Consider the following 25,024-nt stretch of genomic DNA (forward strand, 5'->3'; position numbering starts at 1 on the left):
TTTATTTGACAGAGAGAGATCACAAGCAGGCAGAGAGAGAGGAGAGGAAGCAGGCTCCCTGCTGAGCAGAGAGCCCGATGTGGGGCTCCATCCCAGGACCCTGAGATCATGACCTGAGCCGAAGGCAGCGGCTTAACCCACTGAGCCAGCCAGGCGCCCCAGCCCCCAGGCCAGGTTTTAATAACCACATGTAGAAAGACCAACCTCCCAGGCTAACACAATTTTCCTCCTCATAGGCATTTTCCTTCTGAGCTTCAACATAGGACCAACCAACTAGGCGAGTAATCTTAGAAGGATCTGATCTAGACAGGGCTTAAAGGTAATGTGGTAGGGGACAACTCAGAGAATTACAGAGTAAAGACCTTTAAAAATATATTTCAGGCCAGTAAAAATTGGCTCCCTATTTTATAAACAACAAAGAACACAGAGAGTAAAGACTATCAGAGGGCAGATCAGAGAAGGAGTAGGGATAAGGTCTACAGGCAGCAAGGAAAAGACCTATTTATTTATTTATTTATTTATTTAATGAATGGTATTCTAGTGTCTAAGGAGAACTGGGAAAGTTTAAATCTTACTCTTGGATCATAGTGTAAGTTACATATATTTTGGATGACTACAAAATGAAGCCCATATTATCATCCCTGCAAAGATTAAATAATACTTCCTACTGAGTGCTCCTCATACTACTTTTCACTTTTCAGTTTCCATATGAGTTTGCCTGTAAGTACAGGTTTTGTAAAGGAAAATTTCTTCCAGTCACTAAAAGGAGATAAAACTTTTACAAAATAACATGTACACTAAATATGCATGCAAAAAATGTTTTCTTAGACAACATAACAGCAACAAAATAAACCACTGGTGGGGACAGGAAGTGCTCTATTACTGTCCTTTCAGTTTAAAAACCTTAAAAGGAGCTTCTTAAGCCTACATTTCAGGTCACTCACTATGGGGAGATGTCCATCGGAGCAGAAAATTCTAGTAGTTCTTTCTCCATTTAAGAGTTGCCTTCCAGGAGGGAATATCAATTCCCTTTAATCATCCCTAACTGTTTGACAATGGAATGAGAAGGGACAGAAGCTATTTCAAGCAAAGAGAGAATTTCAGTCACGAAGAAAGAAAATACTTCCCTATTGTCACTTTAAAAAATATTTTCATATTTGGAATATGCTGGTAAACCACGAAGAGAGGACACAAACTCTGAACTTACTTATGCAAGAAGAGTAGAACTCCCACAAAGGAATCAAGGCTTCCACCCAGATGAGGGAGGGACCAGGGGCAGGCACCGACTGGGCTCCTTCCTCTCTAGACCTGGGAGTAGAGCCAGCCAAGGCTGTGCAGCTCCAGAAAGGAGCTTCAGCTTCCCTGCTGCAGTGCTACGACCAACCCCGCCCTCGGGTTTCCACATGCAGTGCAAACCCCACTGAGCCCGTGAGAAGTAAGGAGTGACGTCAGAGGGAAGAGAATCCTGGTAGCTATGCAGGCCAGCCGCTGTAAGGTGCAGCCCACCTGGCTCAGCAATGGATGTATTCTTTAGGAGGGATTCTGTCCATGCAGAAACAATGGGAATATTAGCTGCACAAAATGAACCCATTTCAGTCTTAAAAAATAGCAGAAATTTCCTATCACATGATTATATTTCTACCACACAGTAGAATTTCATTCTTCTTTGAATGTCAATTTCCCATGTATATGCTCTCTAGAATACTGGAAGAAACAACAGTGGCTCAATACCACTAACAATTTAAAAATACCCCATGCCTACCTCTACAGTGTTATCTAAAATGAAAAACCCAGAACACTCAGTCCCCTGAACTTTACCAAAACCAGCAGACTGGGTGGTGGTATGGGGGTGGGGGGGGGTTGTTTGACCACAGTGCTGCTCCATGCAATAGCTCTAGGAAAGGATCAGTGGTAAACATTTATGAGCTTTGTTCACACCAGAAACGGAAGAAAAAAGAAAAGAAAATTCTTGCGTTCTTTCTCTGCATTCCTCTCCTTACTGACTCAATTTTCAAACTGTTCTAATGTTAGTAAGAATGAGTCAGAGAAACAGAACTTAAACAAATTTGTACTTTGCAAACCCAGAAGACGCCTGTTGGAAGAGCCATAGTACATATTTTAATGTTAAAGTTGAAAAATAAAGTGAACCTTATTCTTAACATTGAAACAAAACTACACTCTGCCACTTGTATGCCCCTCGGCATGCTCAATTATCAACTGACCACACACACTCTAAAAAAACATAAGAAAGATACACTAGAAAATGAAACCACTTACCTTGATCAGTGGACATGACTTCACATATACTGATAGTCTACTCAGGTTTGACAAAATATTTGCCTTTACTCTTTTAATGATCATGTGATAAAATCTCACTCCTGGCTTAAAGCCTTTGGTAGACTGGAGATCACACACAGGCCAGCCAGGAGCCCCACCAGGACACTGTTTATTTCAGGGCATTCTTAGACCTTACGGCTCAAAGACAACCTCATGCATAATATGCCACGCCTCCCCCAGAGGAAGGGCTGCCGCAGTGCTGTTCATGAGGCCAAGTATCTGAAGATGGGGAGACTTCTATTTATTACGGTAAAAGAAACAACAACAGAGGCACATGGAAGCTCCGAGTGAACTAGAAATATGTTTGGGAATAGGATGGTTTATAAACTGACTAATTCCTTAACTATTAGTAATGTTCTAAAAAAGCCAACATGAAAACTGTTTGTTTCCACTTTAACTGGGTCCATGCCTTGGACTGAAGAGGTTACAGATCCAGGATTCACAGGCTTCAGATGTTAAAAATGTCATTTTGAATGATCACAAATGTTATTCTGCCACTTCGACCTTCCATTTTAGCACAGCTCATTGAGCTTGGAGAGTAAATACTACTCACAGATTTCCTAAGGAAACCAAATTTTATAGGTGATTTCAGAATACTTCTTAACTGGTATAATATTTATTACTTATTTTATATATCTTTATAAGTGTATATTATTCAATAAGTGCTTTAAAAATTCCTGATCCCCTGAAATATCAGAAAATATCAATGAAGATATTTATAAAATCACAATGAAGTAACAGGTTACACAGACATCACTCTAATGGTTGGAAATAATCTCTCTAATCCCCTCTTCAGGTGTCCACACACAATCGCTGTCACCCTCCAGTTGCATCAAATCACCTGGATGGCGTTTTAAGACATATGTTGCCTAATCCCATCTCCAGAGTTGAATTCAGGAAGTCTGCGGTGGAGCTCCAGAATTTACCTTTCTGACGAGCTCCCAAGTGACGCAGACACAGCCAGTCTGGGTCTGCACATCAGGGACCACACTTGGAGAGCTAATGGGGCAGAGACTTGCCTGTCTGGACTCTTGACTCACTCACTGATGGCCTAAAGCTCTGGGTCACTTGCGCCTGCTTAGGAAATGCTCAATGTCTGGACAGGAGGGCAATGTTCAGGATGAGGTATGATGGGCTATGTATTTGCTCAAATGAGACTGACAGTAACCTCCACCTGCTCATTAGGAAGTGGGGGTTATCAACTTAACTCTTAATAAAAGAAATAGGTTTTACAACTGATCTAAAAAGAATAGATAATTAGAAACATGGAGAGGAGGAGTCAAAGAAGAAATCTGAATTGTCTTTTATTTCCTTTGCAAACTCCACCCATGGATTTGAATTTCACTGTGGTAGGAAAACTGTCTATATTTGATTCCAAGACCACTTAACCTTGGCAAATTTCAGTAATGTAAAAAACAGAACATTTCCCTGTCATAAAAATGCCCCAACTTCTGTGCTTTCTTTGCTTTGATAGCAATGTTTAAATTGTACTTTCTTAGCTTTGAGAGCAATGTTTAAATTGTAAATTCAGGTTTGTTTTTCAAACAAATAAATAGCTTTTCCTTTTTTTTTATAGTTAGTATTTACTTTGTGCCAGGTACTGCTAGGCACTTTCTATGCAGCATTTCATTAAATCCTCACTGTAAGGTATTAATAATTGATCACTATTTTACATACTCTTCTGTAAAAGGAATAATACAGGTAAGGTAGGAAACAGTAATTCCCATTTTGTAGAAGAGAAAATGAGGTTCAAGAGGTTAAAAATTTTGGCCAATAACACGAATGAAATGACAACCTTTAAGAAACTAAATTCACTTTTGTACAATAAATTAAGATATAACGCAATCCACTTTTGAAGTTTTATGGATGAAAGCCAGAAAACCAAGACATGATTTGCAGCTAGTAAGTGGTAATTAAAATAAAGTATAACTATTGTCACCGACTCTCATTGTCCACAAATGGTAAATTGTGATTATATTCAGCATCTACCATAAACTTGTACTAAATTCTAAGCTACCCCAATAGTAGCCAGGAAAGGTTCTTACAAAGTTAAACATGTACTTCTGCATGACCTAGCAATCACACTCCAAGGTACTTAACCAAGTGAAAAGAATACTTACATTCACACAAAAATCTGTACAGGAATGCTTACAGGGCTTTATTCATTGTCACCAAAAGCTGGAAACACCCACTCATCCTTCAGTTAGTGAATGGATAAGCAAACTGTGGTAAATCCATGCAATGGCATAACACTGAGCAATAAGAAGGAATCATGTAAGGACACTCACATGTGCATTAGAAAGAAGCCAACTTATAAAAATAGAACTACCCTATGACCCAGCAATTGCACAACTATTTACCCAAAGGATACAAAAATACTGACTCAAAGGGCACATGCACCCCAATGTTTATAGCAGAATTATCAACAATAGCCAAATTATGGAAAGAGCCCAAATGTCCATCAATTGATGAGCAGATGTAGTAAGGGGCCCCTGGGTGGCTCAGTTGGTTAAGTATCCGATTCAGCTCAGGTCATGATCTTAGGGTTTTGAGATCCAGCCCCACCTCAGGCTCCACACGGGGTATAGAACCTGCTTAAGATTCTCTCTCCCCCTTTGTCTCTCCCTGCCCCCGCAAAAGATGGGGGTGTTTGTGTGTGTGTATACACACAGATACATATATATGTATATACATATATATGTATGTATATATATGTATATACATATATATGTATGTATATGTATACATATGTATACATGTATATATACATGTATATGAAATACTACTCAGCCACCAAAAAAAATTATATCTTGCCATTTACAACAATGTGGATGGAGCTAGACTGTATTATGCTAAGTGAAATAAGTCAGAAAGACAAACACCATATGATTTCACTCATATGTGAAATTTTAGAAACAAAATAGATGATGTAGGGGAAGGGGGATTTAAAAAGAAGACAGATCAAAGTATAAAATGGACTCTTAAAGATCAAGAACAAACTGAGGGCTGCTGGAGGGGAGGTGGGGGGGATGGGCTAAATGGATGATGGGTATTAAGGAGGGCACGTGTGATAAGCACTGGGTATTATATGTAAGTAATGCATCACTAATTCCTACTCCTGAAGCCAATATTACACTCTACATTAACTAATTGGAATTTTTTAAAGATTTTTTTTTAATTTATTCATTTGACAGATAGAGATCACAAGTAGGCAGAGAGACAGGCAGAGAGAGAGGAGGAAGCAGGCTCCCTGCTGAGCAGAGAGCCCGATGCGGGGCTAGATCCCAGGACCCTGGGATCATGACCTGAGCCGAAGGCAGAGGCTTTAACCCACTGAGCCACCCAAGCGCCCACTACTTGGAATTTTTAAAAAAGATTTTATTTGTCAGAGAGAGAGAGAGAGAGAGAGAGAGAGAGAGAGACAGAGCACGCACACAAGCAGGGAGAGTGGCAGGCAGAGGGAGAAGCAAGCTCCCTGCTGAGCACGAAACCAGATGTGGGACTAGATCCCAGGACCCTGGAATCATGACCTGAGCCAAAGGCAGACACTTAACCAACTGAGCCACCCAGGTACCCCAACTAATTAGAAGTTAAATAAAAACTTGAAACAAAAAGAAAGAAGCCAACTTAAAAGGCTACACATATATGATTCTATATGACATTTTGGAAAGGAAAGCCTATAGGGACAGAAAATAAATCTGAAGCAGCAGGTGGTGGGGAGAGGGACTGACTGATTACAAAAGGGCATGATAAATTTAAAAAAAATTTTTTAAAGAACATGATGGAATATTAGAAGGAGATAGGGCTGTTTTAGATCTTCATTGTGGTGGTGGTTACATGACCATATGCAATTGTCAAAACTCAATTCTACCCTCAGGAGGGTGAATTTTGTTGTATATAAATTATCCTCTAATTTTAAAAATTAAGGAGCAAGTAAAAAGCAACAGGCTATGAAATGAATGGTATTAGTGTAAACCCAAAACTATGATTTTTGGTATATTCATTGCCTTTCCCATCAATAGCAAAGATAATCACTGGTTCATTTTATCTGTTTCCTGTGATTTAAAAAAATCTTAAATTCAGAAGTGACCTGATTAGTTTCACATAAAGTCCATTTGGGAAAATTGAAGTTTACAATAGTGTATGGCATTTCATTAATTTATTATGATTATTTGTCACAGATATCAGCCCTGAAAATACCCCAAATCAATATTAAACAACTCACAGCTATTCATAAAATACCCTGTGTCCTAAGGATCTAAGGGGCTGGCTCTCTGTTCTTATGTGTCTCCTTAAAGAAAGGTTATTCTTCACAAATTGTTGAATAAGGACTTAGAAAGTTCTGCCCCACATTCAGATGGTATTTCATAACCACTTGTTTTTTTCATTATATTGACCTTAGTTTACTTTTTCTGTTAAAGCCTACTTCTATTATTTTCAATAGCTTACCATTTCTAATAGGAATGATTTAAAACAAAAATTTACCATGCATCTTGCACTTACTGAACAAAATTTATTGATCTACAATGTTTTTAAAAAGGTAGTAGATTAAGTTGTTAGACCTGGCAGTTTTATTTAAAGCTATCCAGCACATCATCTGTCATATAATTGAAAACTTCCATGTACTAATGGCAAAAGTGGCTTTAATAATTATTTACTAATAAACGTATTTTGGCAATAAATAACAGGACAGTTATACCAAGTGAATATTCATATTTCACTTTGTTTAGATACAACAATAAGTACTTGTGACTTTCAATTATCAACTAAGGAGTAAAATCCTCATACTCATTCTCTAATGTTATTTAACTGAAAGGCAACCTCCATTTTCACAGAACAAAACTAATCTGAATCTTTTTTTTTTAAAGATTTTATTTATTTATTTGATGGACAGAGATCATAAGTAGGAAGAGAGGCAGGCAGAGAGAGAGAGGAGGAAGCAGTTTTCCTGCTGAGCAGAGAGCCGGATTCCAGGACCCTGACTTCATGACCTGAGCTGAAGGCAGAGGCCGAACCCACTGAGCGACCCAGGTGCCCCAAAACTAATCTAAATCTTAACCCATTTTGCACTCTTTAGTCTTCTAACAACAATCTAGTAAAATCAAATAACAATTTGATATTAAAATGATTCCTTTGTTGGCCGAAAAAAACACATTTTAATTTAAAAAGCCAACCAACTGATGCATAATTTCCATTTTGTATGTCTGAGACTTAATGAAGTAAGACCTACATATTTTTGAATATGTGCCAGGTAAATGCTGTTGCTTAAATATTTTGTACCAAATTATTTTTATAGAAATCTTCAAAGAAAGCCTACTATCCCTGAACCTAGATTCTTTAAAAAAATATGTAATATAAATGTTTTATATTAATTCCACAGTTAGATGCTTAAAGTCCCAACCACATAGCACAGTATTAAAGTAGATAGCACCCCTCAGACCAGAGTTTCTGGATGGATGATAATATAATCTTAGATTACATTACTGTCCACTCTGGGTTCTAATACAACTCCATTACTCTTCTACTTCGGAAGCCCATGGAAAGCTACACATCTTTCTTATGGCATGTGGATAGGGATAGCTTATATATTTTAGGTATATAAAAGAAACATTGTACCTGAAATGTCATAATTCTCTAAGTAAAAATGTGTAATCCTAGAGAATAAAAACACTATTCTCTAACCTAAATTATGGAATTCATCTCCATATCCCAATTTATTGTTTGTGTGATTTTACCACTATGGATTTCCTCCATCACACCATTCATTTCACATGTTCGCCTACACAGCTCAACAGCAAACACACTTTAAGTGGGTGATATGTCTCTCTTTTTGGCCTTTCCCCCCATTACAGTCCACCTTCACATCTGGCATGCTTTTTTGTTTGTTTAAAGATTTATTTACTTGAGAGAGAGCACATGAGCAGGCAAATATGAGCAGTAGGGGCAAAGGGAAAGGGAGAATCTCAAGCCGGATCCCTGCTGAGCACAGAGCCCAAGCAGGGTTCAATTTCATGATTCTTCCAAGATCATGACCTGAGCCGAAACCAAGAGTCAGACCCTAAACAAACACTGCCACCCAGGAGCTCCTAGTGACGTGCTTTTTAATCTCATTTAGCCTTTATCTTAATCCCAGGTAGTTGGTGTTATCTAAATTCAAAGGAGAAACAAAGTTAAGTGATAAATACAGTGTTTCTTCTTTAATTATGATCATTACTATTTTTGCACAACTTCTTTGGGTTCCACTTGATCCATGCCAAGTGACAACCCTACATTGGAAGAGCTGTGCATTTCCTTGAGGAAATCACATTCACTTCAGCAGCAAGTTAATTCTGAGGTTTCAAATCCTACAATCCTCATCTTGCCACCTCCTAGATTCCTCCCTTTCCTAAACTCTGGAATCAACGTCTTCTTTAGCTCTCATAATAGCTTCATTAAAGAACATACACACAGCACTTAACATGATGCTGGACACACACTACATATCCGTTTCTCTTCTCTGCTCAACCCTATCGCAGTCCTCCTGCCTCACCCACCTCACAACAGAGTCACTCTTCACAGCTGCTTTCTCCGGCAGGTGCTTGTCCTGCGTCGCAGCTCCTTCCCCCGTGTGCACAACAATGTCTACCCACAGGGTTCTGGTGCCGAGGCTGACATTGTGTGTGAACAAAATACTGTAGCAATTATCTTACTGGATCTAAAATTTCAGTTAGGGAAGACGATAAAGTTCTAGAGATGGCTGGTGGTGACCGTGGTAGAACAATGTGAACATATTAATGCTACAGAACTGACTGTACACTTAAAAACAGCAAAAATGGTAAATTTTATGCCATGTATATTGTACCATAATAAAAAGTTATTGCAACTAGAACATTTTCCACCATGAATTCATGACACTCAACCTCAGCCAGCCTATCTCTGCCATGGCCAATATATTTCTTCATGCTTATGAATTCCCTCGCCTACTCTCTACTGCCTGTACTATTCCTTTGCATTCTTTTTTCTTCAGTATCTACTCTGGACAACGGGCCCACCTGACAGCTACAACTCCTCCACTATGCAGAAGATTTTGAAGCATTTCCAGGACTGACCTCTCTTTCAGCTTCATGCTCTCATTTCCATATATCTGCAAGTGACCTCCTTCACTGAAGAAGACTGAACTTTACCTTGAAGGATTCCTGAGGTTTTGTTAGGCAGCAAAGGGGAAGGAAAGCGCCTGATTTCGGGCTGTATGGTAAAGACATCTGTGGTAGATTTGCAAACATTGCAGCTGCTTGCAGAATTATTCATCACTTGCCAGATGATATCCTCTATGGCTGCTTACTGGGCTCAGAATGAATCCAAACTACACAAAGGCCCAAGTCTCTGTCCCCTGCTTACCTTTCTAGACTCATTTCTTGCCACTTTGCTGTCAAAGTATGTTCCCAAACCATGCTCCCTCTATCAATCACCGGTTTTGAGAAGGAAGTCAAGAAAAAAGTTTTCTTTCCATAAATTTCCACAGGAACCTATTATTTTTTCCAACTTTGAAATAGCCACACAGCTTCCAGAAAAGCTCCTCTGAGGCTTTAAGAAAATAAAACTTAGGTTTTGCCCTTGGCAGGTCAGATAAAGGGTAAAGTACAGCCAGTTACTTGCTACTAACTTGGGAGAACAGTGGGAGGGCTTTTGTTTCTCTTTTTGATCAGCTGCCTCATCCAGATTTCTTTTAATTACTTGTCTTCCTTTCCTCAAGATCATAATGCACAGCTTGCTGGTGTAACAGCAGCTGCTTAGCCTTTTGTGTTGGCCCAAACATTCTTAAAGGACAAACTCAGAATATGGAAAGAAAAGATAACCTAAATATAACCAGCACCATCCCATCTGCAAATCATCCATTTTACTTATTTCTTCCCTCTTATCCCACAGATAACTCACTTAAACATGCAATTTCCTTTTTGATGCCATCTCAGGAATATTTTACAGAAATAAAGAAAACTGCAAAAAAAGAAAAAGAATATTAGTCCTTCCAAATTTTAGTAAGCTTTCAGATACCTTTTTCTGTGGTAGGAATGAAGATCAAGGATAAAAAAAGAACTTAAAAAAAGAAAAAAGAAAATGGGCAATTTCTACCATAGGGGCCTTAAATTGATGAATGAGTACACGATAAATTACAAATTTACTTGCTTGAAATTTTCAAATTATTATCCTAGCAATCTGTGTTTTGTGAACTTTACCAATAATGGTGAAAGAGATTTTCAATATTATACTAAGGATGATAAAATAACCATATGGTCTTTAAGACCTAATACTTAGTTTGCACATTAATCACCAGAACTCAAATAATCTATTAGTCAACAGCTGTCTGTGGAGTGTAGCATAATCTTTATTCTCTATATAGGACAGAAAGGCAAATGGATCTCGCATCTAGGCACATAACACAAATGGGTAAGGATACCAGTCTAAAACAGTATGAATTAGAGTTACTTATGGCAACCTAGACTACGGATTTTTCTAAAATTTCAAAAACACAAAATAACTCAAAAACACTGTGCAGATCAAATAAAATATTGAGCCATCCGTTAGAGGTTTGTTCTGAAATTGTTTTATCCATTTATTCACAAGGAATTTTTGAGCCTTTACATGGGGCTTAATACAGTATACATGGCAGGTTGCTAAGTACCTGGGAATTTTTTGGAGAAGTCTGCACCATCACTTTCAATGGCATCTCATATGCCTTCGACCACACTATTCTTTTCAGTTCCTATGGCCTTAAGGTCTTTCGAATGATTAGGTCTCACTATCCCCTGTAGGTTTCCTTTGAATATTCATTTACAACTATAATTAAATGAAAGTTCATACAGTGTCCTTGTTCAGCATTTGTCTTTCCTGCCATTCTCAAAGCGTCTGGAGAAAAAGGACCATGACTGTCCTGTTCATGTCTATAGGCCATCTGCACACTGGATCAGACGCTTAATGCAATCTCATTGAATGGTCACCTCCCCCAAGGAGTCAAAGGGAGAGCAGACAAGTAGAACGGTGACTGATACATCTGAGGGGGGCCCAGTTACTGCCATGGGGTTAGGGAGGTCAAGAAGGGCTTTTTAGAACAGTGACATCCAAACTTTATGATGGCATCTCCCTCTCTGTGTGAAAACTAGGCAATGCACCTTCAAGTGTGGATGTGTCCATCGGTATGTGCATAAGTTAAATGCCTTAAACACAAGTATTATGCACTAAAATGCATACTGTAAAATACAAAAATTAAACTTAAGGTAAGATGAGGTAAAGATAAAATACTATTTTTGAGGGATCAGTGTGATTTAATCTGGTTTGTTTTTTTTTAAATCTTGGTTAAATATTTGATGATACAGCCGTTTGAAACAGCAGATCTAAGTTGGTTTACTTCCATACATGGTTTTGATGACTGCCCCTAGCAGAGGAAGATTCATTGTTCTAAAGGGAAGAAGTACATCATGGGCTGCACTCACTAAATCATGATACACATTTTTAAATCCCATCTATCAATTATGCAAAAGTTTTCCTTGAAATTCTTCTAGTGTATTTCCATCTGCCTTGATGTCTTAGAAAGCGTTACCTTTTTTTTTTTTTTTTCCTTTGGTCTAAAATCTACTATAATTATCTCAAAGATTCTAAAACAGCTAAAAAAGATCTTGTATTTAAGTTTAAATGTGTATGCAGAAATAGTTTTTTAAAGGAAATTTTAAAAAAAGATACACATATCTATTTTGGTGATGACACAATAATGGAAACATTTCCAAACAGTCCTTTCAAAAATGTTTTGTCCATAATGCACTTTTCCCTCTGCTGATTGCAGCTACTTTCTCACTCACTCAACTGTTACCTTTACCTCAGAAGGACAGGTTTTGCTTATTTTTTCAAATATACTTGCTAGGTAAGAACCTGTTAAATATGTACTGATACACTTCTCTAACAGGATTAGTAAATGCAGACCATTTCTGTTTTCTTGTAAAAGAAAAGACAAAGAGGTCTTTGGTCTGACAATTCACTGAAGTATTGTGCCATTAATAACCTATAAACCTGATGTTTACGATGACTTGTCACCAAATATTGCCAGAATCCCAATACATTATCTAAGATATGTAATCATCACAATTACATATAATAACATAATCTTGGTCTTTTTAACCAACCGTGCCTAAAATTCCATAGGGCAGAAAAACCAGTGATTCTTCAAATATTTTGAAGATTTCTGGGTATGACTCATTCTTCTCATTCCTTCATCAGATGCTTTATCTAGCACTTTCTGTTTGCTGGGCTTTAGCCAACGATACGCATAAATTTGATCAACAAAATCCATGGCCCCCACCAGCACCCAATGTAATCACGAAGAGACAATAATGGATCCAGAACCATCAGAGATTTGAGGAGGATTTGCTTAGTTCTCTTTTCTGGGGAAGGGCTCTTTCCGGAAGAAGAAATACAGGAGCTGGGTGAGGCAGTTACTCTTCTAATCCTATGGGGATTTTGTCATTTATAACTTGTTTGTAGATTTTATTTTTTTTAGTTTCTTTTTTTAAAAGATTTTGTTTTTAAGTAATCACTACACCCAATGTGGGGCTCAAACTCCCAACCCCAAGATCAAGAGTTGCATGCTATATCAACTGACCCTTATCTTCCAATCTTTGAAATGGCAACACACAACTATTGCTGGTAATTTGGGTAAATTGCTTTACATTTTTTCATTTGTTTTAGTTCAGTTCAGCAATCTAAGTGTAACCATGAGTTCTGTGCGGAGCCAAAAGCTGAGGACTGAAGATGAGTAAAATAGTTCCTGGCCTCAGGAAATCAATCCAGTTGGGTAGAGAGGCAAGATAACAGCCAATTGCAAAATATGTTGATAACAGATAGAACCACAGAGTGCTTCAGGAACTCAGAGGAGAGGAATGCAACTGGAAAGAAAGGTTAACTGGAAGACTGGTAGTTGAGCAGTGTCTTAGGAGTGCAGTAAACACTAAAATTTTTTTGTTGTTTAAAAACAAAAACATACAACATATAACCATTTCTTGCCTCAACATTCACACTGCTTCAATATTTTATTACTAAAATATATGTAACAAACTAATTCCATGCTTGGATAGATTTTAGACATTTTACATAAATATAGATATTAAAACAGCCTTTTTCAAAGCAATTGTGCATTTGAAGTAGTCAAACTATTGAATTAGCTAGTGGCTAATATAGCAGGTACAGAGCTGGTTCTTCTGAGAAAAGAGACTACTTTGACAATATTCTGCGACAAAAAGGCAGTGACAAACTCTAATGAGGGATTGGGTGCTAATTTGGAAAAGGAGTGCCAAATGCTGTAACTCCATCAGGTAGCTGAAGGCTGAAGCTACAGGAGCTCAAAGTCATAAACACTCTACACCTTAGAGCTTTCTAAGTGGTCATGACCATGAGTTGAAGATGTATTCATAAGAATTGGCCTATCTCTGCTCAGCAGGGAACCTGTTTCCCCCACTCTCTCTTCCTGCCTCTCTGCCTGCTTGTGAACTCTATTAAATAAGTAAATAAAATCTTAAAAAAAAAAAAGATTTGGCCTAGAAGTTGTTAATCATCACAGAAGAAACTCAATGTATGCAATAATCAGAAAGCAGAAAAATAAATCAAGGAAGAGCTAGATTATTGATCATTTTACAGCAATAATTTTATGCCTATTCCAATTTTTTAAATTGGGAAAATCAGCTTTACAGAAAATGCTACACCAAGTGTCAGCCCTGGGATCAGCTTACTCTTTAAGGACCTACACTGTTTTCTAATGAACAGAAAGAACAAGCACTCAGTATTACTTTACTTTGGCAAAAAGATGACTCCCCCACCCCCAAACACACACACATAGACACACACACAATTAAAGGTCCTTGGTTCCTGTGTAGTTGTGTGTAGTTTCAAAAAATTTTAATGTCCGAGAGTTAAACAAGCAGGTTGAATTTATAGCATAGCTATTAATATATTACAGCCATAATTTAATAAACCCACCAAAAATCATGTCCTATCATCCTGAAGTTTTCTTCTCAGAATATTGTTAAGGCCACAAACAAGCAGACTGGCTTGACTTTGCTCTTGTTCAGTCTAAGTTTTGTACCATTTCACTCATCTCAGTAGAAAATGAACAAGGAAAATGCTTCTCCAATTTGGCAAACCAATTTGGTTACTATCCTTATCCATAAATGGCCAAATCCAAAATCTGCCTCAGCATCAACCATTAGCAGACCTTAAAATGACTTTTATCACATAATCCAATCCCTGACTATCACACCCTTCAAGATATGACTCAAATTCATTGTTTCCTGCTTAATCCTATAGATTGTGACATCTCCCCTTTATAAGAACTTCACATCTCTTTCACAAAAACTACTTGCCTTGTGTATCTTCTCCTAACATCAAACTTTTTTTTTTTAAACAATCACCACAGTAAACCTGTTTCTCTAATAGAACATTAGGGTTGAAAAGGACTTTAGATGCCATCTAACTCTTCGTACATGACAGATGAATCTTCTCCACAGTTCTTGTAAGGGCTTGTCTCATTTCTATTTGAATACCACGAGTGATATGAAAGTAGCTCTTGAATACACCATTCTACTTATAAAGAGTCTAATTATTAGGAAACCCATCCTTAAGCTTTTCTTACACAATCCATAACACAAAAATATATATGAGGTTATGTCAGTTACTATTATTTTACTTAGGACAGGTTTATCTTCTCTACAAGATTATAGTTTGAGTCATTTTATATTATTTATTTTTTAATTTTAAGATTACTGTAAGGTCATTGTTAATCATTTAAAATTTACAGACAAGGGTAGCCTGGCTGGCTCAGTTGATATAGCATGCAACTCTTGATCTTGGGGTTGGGAGTTTGAGCCCCACATTGGGTATAGTGATTACTTAAAAACAAAATCTTTAAAAAATAAAAAAATAATATCTACAAACAAGTTGTAAATGACAAAAGGGATTTGAAAATCTAGTAGTAACTGGTGTTTGGCATTAATTTCCTCTAATATTTTTTTGTGTGTATTATATAAAATGTAACAGTACAGTGTAAATGACATGCATGCATACTACATTTCATTGTAAGCACTTTCTACATTTTTTGAAAACCTGTTTTTAATATTTGTGTAACACATAATCTCATGACTAAGTCATAATTCATGTAGCTATTTCCCTATTATGGAACATATCCATAGTTTCCCACTTCTCTCCATTCCACTGGAGCACCTGATATGAGAAATCATTTACTGGATCACTAGATAACTTACTACTGGTAGATTTCTAAAATTGGGACTGTGGGATCAAAGGACATAAACATTTTTAGAGCTCATGATACATGTACCAGGTGTGTTCTCATATTTGCTTACTCTATTTCCTTTCAAAGAGTTTCTGCTTCACAGGATATTCTGAGTAGGTAGATAAGAGAAATGACCTCTGTGTTCTGTAGCCACATCTGATGGGATCATGGGTAAGTGCCGACCAATGCTTCGCCATCAGAGTTTCTCTTCAAGGATCAGTAGTTGGGACTTTTGTTTCTGCTGGGCACTGGGACTAGGAAGTGGTGTGACTGAGATTTGGAGTGACCCTGTTTTCTGCCATCCACACAGAGATACAGAAGAGGCTGGTCTGAGGGAGAGAGAGAATGTAACCGCCTTGGCTCCAGGCTCCTGTGAGGCCTGAATTGGTGTACTGTCCGTTGGCTCCAGAAGATAATTTTTAAAAAATTGTTTCTATACATCCCTCTTTTAAGTTACAGGGTATTCTTCTATCCCCTGCAAAAATGTTTTTGGATTAAGGTAATACATACTATCAAATTGTTTTCCAAAAAATTCTATCAATTTACACGGTCACCTGAAGTAAGTAAGGGTGCCAATCCAAAATATAACCATTCAGGAAATCTTTGCCAGTGTAATAAAAGAATATTTATTTTGTGTATTTCTTTGATTGCCAGCTATAGAAAGCTTTCTTCTCATGTATGAGTCATTTGTGTTTCTTCCTTTTTGAAATAACTGTTCATGTTCTTTGACAATTAATAACTACCTATGGTCTTCTTAAAGACAGTAAAAAATTCTCTCTTCATTTCTTTGGAATCTTATGATTTCTCTACCCCTTCAGCTACTGCAGTCTTTAAGTTTCCTAGGTTTCGGGGAAGGTTTTTTATTTTTTGTTTTGTTTTGTTTCTGCCTGTGTTAATGCGATGGTTTTCTAATTAAAGAAAATTCAGCATAGAAGCTAAGAATATAGGATTGAAGCCAGAGTGAACTGAGGTTTTAATCCCAGTTTATCACTTAACTGTTGGTAAACCTGAGAACAATATACATCTTATAACAAGATTAATTTGTTCAACCGAGGATAAGTCCCACTCATCTCACATGTTTGTTAAACATTAAATGAGATGATGAATATACTTTGCATTGTTTGACACAGAAAACACTAAAAGTTAGTACTAATGCAACAGCAGCAATTGTGCTGTAGGTGCATTTAAACTTGCTTGAACTAATGTGCTTTGCAGACATAGGAATCGGCTATACGTGAGCAGCACAAACATGGCAGCTATAGTTCAAGTTGTTGAGGCAACCAATGCTCCTGCGCCTTGTCATAGGCATGAACTGGAAATCATGAACCTGGTGCTCCTTCATATTTCATGCAGGATAGCCCTGAAATGCAAGCAAAGTCAATATTTCATCTCATGCCCAAAGCAAAGCAGTAGCAATCTCTCTTCCAATCCTAGGAACAAAACAAAACAAAATAAAACAAAACACCAGGCCAAACTCAATGAAAGAATTGATCTCCAAAGTAATGCCTTCCTAAGAAAATTCTCAAGGACTTTGTGTGTGTGTGTGTGGGGGGGGGGTGATACAGGTTTTACTTTATGTGCTGACGTTGGAATCTAAATATCAGGAGTAAGATAGGACAACTGTTTTGTGGTGGTGATAAGAGAAGAGAAACTCTACCTCCTGTGGATGAAGAAGAGGATAAAGATGCAAAAGAAGATTTTATGCTGCCTCAGATATTATTCCTTCCAGGGTTTCCATCATTTATGCTGCCAGTTATCTTTCTAGACTATAAAACTGAAGATCTAGTCTCAGAATATTTCATGTTCCTCATTCTTTACAGGATAGTAAAAATGTCTACGCAAACCAAGTTCTGCACTCTCGAATCCCAAGCCTGCCTTAGTTCAAGCTCTGCACTCAGCTACTTGCACTCGCCAGGCCAGCTCATGCCTCCCTGCTCTTGTTGCCTCAGACTAGAATTCCCAGCCCACTTTACCTGTATGGTCAATCACCTGCTCCTCGGTGCCCTGCATGGCCTCAGTCACCAACCACAGTGAATGCAACTGCCTGATGAGCAGATAGTTAACTGAGCACCTGTGAGCACAGACCACGTCTAATTAAGTCCTTCATCCAGAAGCTAGCAAGGACGGATGAACATGCAAAAACCGTCCTTTTGGAGGCGTAGATGGTGGAAAGGATTTTACAAGTGTATACTTATCTCCAAACCTCATCAAGTTGTATATGTCAAGTATGTATGGCTTTTTGTACATCACTCATACCTCAATGTAGTTTTTAAAACAAAAGTGTTTATTGAATAAATGAATGTGTGAGATGAATGAATGGATGTGAGGGGTGAAACTGATGGGAGAGATCAAAAAAAAACTTACCCTATAGAGAGAAGGCTAAAAGTACTTCTAGTCTTTCACTGCCAAACAGGAGCAAATTTTTCAACATTCATGGGATTATTCACCCATGCCCCCTAGAGAACATCACAACTATCACCATCATCTTTAGCAGCTAACAGGGGTTTTGAATATTACCTCCTTCAGTGTCCATGATAACCCCATAAATTCTAACAATGGGAATGCAGGTTGAGAGGGGTTAAGTAACTTGCCTAGAATAACAAGCCTAGACTTCCAGGTGGGCAGTCTGAGTCCAGGGTGCCTGTGCTCTAAACCACTGTACTGAATGCCTTTCCCATGCTAGCCCACTAAACTCTGACTTGGGAAGAGAGCATATATTCAGTAGTAAGTCCTGAAGTAAAGACAACTCGCAGTGTGCTTTTGAAGCACTAACTGAACAAAGTATGATCCCCATAGGCGCTCCTTAATTTCCTCCTGAATGAAGTGGCGATAGCGGCCTCCCCAACCACTCCACTGGTTCATGCTGGCTTCTTATCATTTGTGTCTCGGCTTTATGAGACCTCCCACATAAGCACTTCCTAGTTAACCAATCTGAAATTTGCTGCCCTAAAATCCCTCAATACATCACGGTTTTTTGTCACTACTATTTGAAATTAACAGTCTTCATTTATTTGTGTACTGTCTCCCCCTTCTACTATATACTTCTCACTAAGTCCTTTTCCTTTGTGCTCTGAGCCCTACCCTCCACACCTACAATACTGCCCAGTAGAGAGTAAATATTCAATAAATGTTTAATGAGTGAATGCAAGGTTAACACTGATGACTGTAACATACCAAAGAAAGAAAGTCTCAATAGGTAGCACGGAGTGGTCATGGGCAAGGGGAAGCAGGTGGCTGGCATGGTGGGAAGCTGAGAAAAGGGTGCCAGATCAGTAATCACAAGCTGTATGTCTCCAGCAATGTTCAAAGAGGATGCATTAGCCCACATCAGAAATAAACTAGCCACTAGCCAGATGACAAGTGTGCCCTCAAGTGGAACTGTACTTGTCCCTCAGGGTATCCTTCCCCAGGGCTCCAGCCCCACCTGCTATGCACTCCGTAATCACCAAGCAACACTCTGATCATCACTTTACTTCTGCCACAGATATGGACATAAAGAAGAAAACATGCAAACTAAAAAACACAAATATTGAGTTGGCTTGAAAGTTTTAGTTCTCATTTAATTGCCTAAACTTTTGGGGTGCCTGGGTGGTTCATCCGGTTAAGCGTCGATCTCCTGGTTTTTGCTCAGGTCATGATCTCAGGGTAGTGAGCTAAAGCTCTGCCTCCGGCTCCATGTTCAGTGGGGAGTCTGCTGGTGATTCTCTCCCTCTGCCCCTCCCGCCTCTCTAAAATAATAAATCTTTTTAAAAAATGCTTAAACTTTGGGTGCCTGGGTGACTGAGTGGATTAAGCATCTACCTTCAGCTCAGGTCATGATCTCAGAGTCCCAGGATTGAGCCCTACATCAGGCTCCCCACTGGGCAGGGAATCAGCCTCTCCCTCCACCCCTCACCGTGCTCATGCTCTCCCTTTCTCACCCTGTCTCTCTCTCAAATAAATAAAATCTTAAAAAATAAATAAAATGCCTAAGCTTTTTAAAAACTCTTTCTCATGACTTTGGTTATTGAGGAACCAGCTTTCAAAGCTGTTCTTCCTCTGGACATACTGAAAATTGCACCTGTGGGACTTTATGGTGACAACCTAATGCTCTGCTCTTTACATAAGGCTTCAGTGTAGGAAGTCAGTTGACTTTACCCTGTATCTTTGCATTCAACATGGAATACTCAATATTAGCTATTTCTGCAACTCAAATTTTGTGACCTTGGATATGCTTCTTAATCTTTATAGGTCTCTGATTCTTTTCTATAAAATGAGAGCTGTGAAACAAGATGATTCTGACAGATCCCCAAAATAGGTGACAATATGTGAAAATTATATGAAATTATGTGAAAATAAACATCTAGCAATATATAGTAGGGATCTAAAAAAATCCAATAAATTCCATCTGTTTGCCTTATGGAAAACATACCTTGCCTCATGATCTTATTAATCTGAATTCAGGACCAGAAAACTGGTGAAAAAGTAAAAAGAACACAGGATTTACACAAAGAAGGAGGAAGCAAAGGAGGGAAGGAAAGAAAACAGCTCCTTACAAGGGAAGTCAGTAACTCAACACATGGGTTACAAAAGAACAATTAGCCTCAGTGTGGGGGTTATTTGTAAAATATGGAACTTTTCTAAGAATAAGGTATTGCTAGACACCCTCCACCCAACTCCATCAAGCCACCTCTAAAACCTAAAGTGTTGGCAACTGAACTAGAATAGGATGTGCTGTGCGTGCTACACAAACCATTCCAAAACATGCTGCAGCTTTCACAGACCCATTCATTGCCAATTGTTACAAAGTTTGCCTTCTACAGAAGCGGAGCAGGAGTTACAAACACAGAGGAGGAAGCATCTCAGAAGAAATAGCCGCTGATAATCAAAAATACAGCACACTCATACAGAGGAACATCCTGTCAAATTCAATGTTTGAGCCATAGATTTTGGGTGAGTTTGCATCGTTCACACATACACATTAGAGGCTTTCCATCCCGTAGGTCTATATCTAACACAAACACAAAATTTTACTTGTGCATAAAATCCATTCACTCTAAGCATTTCTTGAAACCACAGCAATATGGAATTGTTGGAGAGGGTAAAGGAGAGCGATTTTCCATAAACCTGTTTTTAAACGTCATGTAACATGCAAACAGCGTCAATACCAAGGACATGTGAACACAGCATCAGCAATGACAGCATCCGCAGTTTCTTCCCCACATCAAATCCCTAGTGTTCCATCATCTCAGACAGCTCAAGGGCCAAATGGACCGCAGCTGCCCAAAAGCATTAGCTTCAAAAAATGGGATTCGAAATCTGCACTCCCAAAGCAAAGAGACAGACTCAGTTTAGAAGTTACAAAGAATGTGGCAATAAAATACAGGAAGAAAAATGTAAGCATTTAAGTTCTATTTATTACCTCTGCAGTCTACCTGTTCAAATGTAAGTCAAGTCAGGCAGCATTCCAGTATAATGTGTCAAAGGGAACAGCAGAAGCACTTGCCTGCTCTGTAGTAGGTTGTAGTGCGTTGATTTGCTGTCTACTCAGACTGTTCCGGGTTTGAATCAGTACAAGCTATTTATTCAGAGTTCCCAATATATCATCTACATAATAGTTTCATAAGAAATAACTCTGCACCAGGGTTAACAAACGTTATAAAACTGCCTTTTGGTAAAATCCTAAGTTGTACTGAAGGACTGAAAAGTAGCATGCCATCAGTTTAAAAAGTTGGAAGAAGGCTCAGAAACCACAAAAATCTAGCACCTACAGGTAAGGACAGTGAGAATCAGAAAGCAACACCTGGCAGGAGACCCAAGAACAGAGTACAGTCTGAACTCGTTACAAGGCTGTGGACATGATGCTGGGTCTCACTCCCGACAGTGTTCGTGAATGGAGACAAACACCTCACTGCCTGCAGTAAGAATCACCAGGTCCCAAAGTCATCTCCCCTCAAACGAACTCACATAGTTCTATGACCGTGCACTCCCATCCCTCGGGTACGCTGGTAGGGATCTCAAACGCTCCAGGAGTGTCCCAGCTGTCCAGTCCTATTCATTAATTTCTGAAAGAGCAGCCTTAGGTTTCATGTCCGTGGTTGACAGAAGAGGTTTTCAACACATTTAAATATGCTTGTGGCTTCACTATTTCTTACTCGGAAAACTCAGTCAAGGGTGATATTAATAAATATGCTTACAAGTGAAAATAAATGACTAAGTGCCTGCCAATATCTGTAAAACGCCGGGATAAATTCTGACGTGGATACCCACTGAAAGCAAACACAAACTTTTAACTTTAATTTGGTAATGATAAAAATGGTAAAGAAGTTCACAAACACTAGAGAACTTGAGAAATACACAGATTGATCCAGCCTCCCTCAACTGCTCAAGCAGTTGTGCTCAACCACACCCCAGGCACACGGATGCTCACACACGTCATGCTCATTTACTCAAAGCCTTTTTCAGGTTTTTAAGATAATGGGTAACTAAAGCAACATGCTTTTTGATTATTTCATTTCCTCCTTAAACTTACAATGCTTGTGTTTTTATGGGTGAAAATTTCACCCCAGTAATACAAGATTAGCCTAAAATTTCTTACAGATGCTAAGGAAAATTTCAAGCAGAGAGACATTATTATTGAAAAAGATGCTTTTTAGAGCAGGTATGTACCTAATTTAATTCTTCATAGTAAAAACAGTTCAAATAATAATAAGGTATATAGATCAGTAAGTGCAAAAGAAGGTAAGGATTTTAAAGTAAACTACAGTTAATACCAAGAACCCACAACTAGCGGTCAGGCCCCAAATCCTGTTCTTGAAGTAAGACCATGAGTCCTTGACCAATACAAGGTTATCTAATTTTATACTATCATTAAAAAAAGAAAATCAAACAAGGTAGGGCCTATTAGCAATGACCTTTTCTAGCTCTCCAGGCAGCCAATGACCCACTGACATCAATGTCTAAGGTGACAGCCAAACAACACAATTAGAAGGACTCCAGCTGCATAAGCAAAAGCTTTTCTTTGCAACCCTTCCTATAGCAAATAAAAATGGCAGACCTAGCAAGACTCAGAGAGCCCTTGGTACTATGGTTTAAATGACAGAAAAACACAAAAGGAGTATCTGGAGTATAGACAGCACTCTTTTTGTTTTTCACTTTTATATTTTAGGGCGCTGTTTTGGGGAAGGGGATACAATGCTGCTTTACAAAGGACATAGAAGTCCCTTGTTTGAGCTACCAACCTCTTAGCCACACAGAAAAATGTCAGTCATCCATTTGTTAGCACCAAAATCTCCTTCGACTGCTTACAATATGCACCACACATTTTGAGGGACTGTTGAACCAGAAAAACAAAGGAAGCCCTTGAAAAAGAAACCGAGCTCCCTAGCGCTGCCCCTGCCCTTATCACTGTGCCTGCATGCCTGCCGGTAAAGCACGGTCACATTGTTTCCACATGCTCAGGGCCCTCAAAACTTGTGCAAAAGCATTGCAAAATAAAACTGCATCAACATCGCATTTCAAAACATGAGCTAGTAATGGTAGGTCAGCCATGTGGGCTAGAATAATCCTTAATTAAACCATAACCTACAAATGTCCCTGACCTGAGACATTTTCTTATTGAACAAACAGGCATAAGAACACGCTGTGGCCATGGGCGTATTTCAAAAAGAATATGGGTATAACTCACTCTCAGACACCATTAAAAATGATTGCCTCTTTGCCCCTTTCAGAGGTCATAACACAATTTCACAGGCACAAAGCATTTAAAATGATTAAAACGCAATTCTTTCATTTTTTCCATCAACATAAAATTGTACAGGCACAATTAAGCTGCTCAGATTCAATACAAGAGAAGCGTGTGGTGCTGGAGATGTGTTCCAGAAGAGCTTCTAGCTCCGGTTCCTGGGACCACATGGAGATAGTGCCCCACACCAAATGTAGTACAAACTGGATACACAGAACTGGGGTTACTTACCTTATAAAAGCTGGATGTTTTCCTCTTGATTAGAAGTCACAAATGGTTTAAGTAAAACTCCCTTCATTTGTTCTTCCAGAGAGTCAAATCTAGCTTCCCATTAACCCAGTCCATTGCAGATAATTTCACACAGCACACGCTTCCCAGTTCCCAGCCCAGCAAGGATAATCACATTCCAGCGGGGAGTGAACAGATGGTGGATTCCATGGTAACCAGCCCTCCTAAGGCGATTGGTAGAAGTGTGTGACTACAGCTTATTGGGTAACAATCACTGTCTTTGTGCTCCAGCCTTGCAAATCCTAAAGGAAGCAACATATAGCCACTCACATGCACAAGGGCTTGCCTAGCAGGTGTTTGGCTATTTAAACAAGGCAATACAGGCCAATTAAAAGCTTTTCAGCGAATCTACCCTTGGTGGTTCAAAGTCCTAACGTTTCAGATAGTGTCCAGTGCTCATTCAGAGAGAAAGGTCACAAGCAGCTTAACTTGACAAACAGAAAATAACACTTGAAAGTTAACTTGAAAATTCAAGATAAAGCAGTCTAGAAATCTAAGCTGCATCAGCAAATCGTTTTCTGATTTGCAATCCACATGAGAAGTGCAACTGGTTTTGTATTTAGACTTTTTTTAAATTTTATTATGTATTTAGATTTATCTTAAACAATATAACTTTTAAATTCGCTAAACTACCTTAGTTTGAAAATAAGTTTTCAAAACCAATTGTTTTATAAATGTGCACCTAATCATTTAAAAAAATAACTTGTATACATTCATTTTTACTGTGTGTGTGGATTTTGGGGGTTGAGGGGGAGGCTATTAAATTTAAACTTTTCATTAGAGCCTTACCCAATTATGGGATTGAAATCTCTTCATTAGGTGCTTCCCACAGGTTTAATTTGTTTCTGCAATCATGAAAGTTAAATGCTGGGTCAGCAGGAAAACAGCTCTCCCCTCAACCCGTGGAGCTCAAGAAATCAGAGGATTAAGTCCTTGAAGGAGCAAAATGGCTGAAAACCAAGTACAACTTCACACCAAAACCAACTATCAGAAGTAATGCACAACTCTAAAACAGATAAACTCCAGATACTCCAAAAAATCCATCAGAAATAAATTTTTAAAATAGCAAAGAAATAATTAGGATAAGCCTAAGGTAAAGACAAAACAAAACTTGTATGTTATGACTAGAAGTAGGTATTAATTGCCTTCACAGTTACTTCCTATCTTAAATTGAGGAGTTCTTTTCCTGGCAAGAACATAAATGAGACAAATATTGAAAGGAAAGAGACTAAATTATTTGCAGATGATGATTCTATCTTGAAAAAAAAAAAAAAAAAAACCAAACAGAGAAATCAAGTAGGCTATTATTTATAGTAACAGAAGCTCAGTGAACTAGCCAATAAATCAATACAATTCCTTTAGAAGAGCAA

General features: G+C 38.4%; 1 protein-coding gene across 1 annotated transcript in view; it reads right to left on the bottom strand.

The window, feature by feature from the left end:
- Window positions 1–23,956, bottom strand: part of LOC111161330 (FYVE, RhoGEF and PH domain containing 4) — a 114,490-nt gene extending 90,534 nt beyond the window's left edge. The window contains exon 1 of the mRNA XM_022524928.1: window positions 23,598–23,956. The gene's annotated coding sequence lies outside the window, so the exon portion shown is untranslated. The remainder of the gene's footprint in view (window positions 1–23,597) is intronic.
- Window positions 23,957–25,024: the final 1,068 nt, after the last annotated feature.

Source organism: Enhydra lutris, unplaced genomic scaffold, assembly GCF_002288905.1.
Source record: "Enhydra lutris kenyoni isolate GAN:26980312 unplaced genomic scaffold, ASM228890v2 scaffoldscaffold84, whole genome shotgun sequence".
Taxonomy (NCBI): domain Eukaryota; kingdom Metazoa; phylum Chordata; class Mammalia; order Carnivora; family Mustelidae; genus Enhydra; species Enhydra lutris.